We start from the raw sequence: 753 nt of genomic DNA, 5'->3' as shown, positions 1-753 counted from the left end.
AGAGCCATCAGGGTTCCCTGACCTGTGGGAAGTCCAAGGACCGCCCACCTCCATCCAGGTTTAGTAAGTTGAGCATCCAAACCGCCCAGGCCCCCTCCAAAGCCAGCACGTGCAGTAGGATCAAAAACCCATTGCCCTTGAGGTTTTCTGATCCTCAATAGTTTTAGTTGATCACAGTAGCATTTGTGAAGTAAAAGCTATTAGAGATACAAGGATAGTTAAGTTAGCTTGTTACAGATAATTAATACAGTTTGGTTCTAGCCAGTTCGTTGGCTTAAATTGCAGCAGGCATTATGATGTGCCTATTCCTTGAGTCATTCGGGAGAAAGGGATGAAGGTCAATATGCCTTCTTTTGATGTCCGCTCTAGATTTACGTATAACACTCGCTCTTTGGGTCCCTGGCAGGGTGTACCCCAGTTATCAATCTGCCTCTCAGAAGAACCAGAAGATTACATTAAGGCTGCTGCCGCCTGGGCCTTAGGACAGCTGGGAAGACACACGCCAGAGCATGCCAGGGTTGTTGGGGTCACAAACACTCTTCCAGTTCTGCTTTCTTTGTACATGTCCCCAGAGAGCTCCGAGGACATGCAGGTCAAAGTGAGTGTTTAGTCATTATGCTTTGGGAAGATGTGCTAGATAGAACTAGGTTTTTTCTTCATATGTGATTTAAAGTCTTAATTTTCTGATGGATAATATGGTTTTTCTAAATCAAGAAATATAAATTAAAAATCAACTGTGGTGGTACACTCTTA

At 44.0% G+C, this 753-nt stretch overlaps 1 pseudogene; it reads left to right on the top strand.

The window, feature by feature from the left end:
• The window catches only part of LOC101984942, a 15,199-nt pseudogene that overhangs the window by 5,241 nt on the left and 9,205 nt on the right, over nt 1-753 (top strand).

Source organism: Microtus ochrogaster, unplaced genomic scaffold, assembly GCF_000317375.1.
Source record: "Microtus ochrogaster isolate Prairie Vole_2 unplaced genomic scaffold, MicOch1.0 UNK189, whole genome shotgun sequence".
Taxonomy (NCBI): domain Eukaryota; kingdom Metazoa; phylum Chordata; class Mammalia; order Rodentia; family Cricetidae; genus Microtus; species Microtus ochrogaster.
Note: the sequence above shows the minus strand (reverse complement) of the source record. Positions and strands in the feature narration are given on the sequence as shown.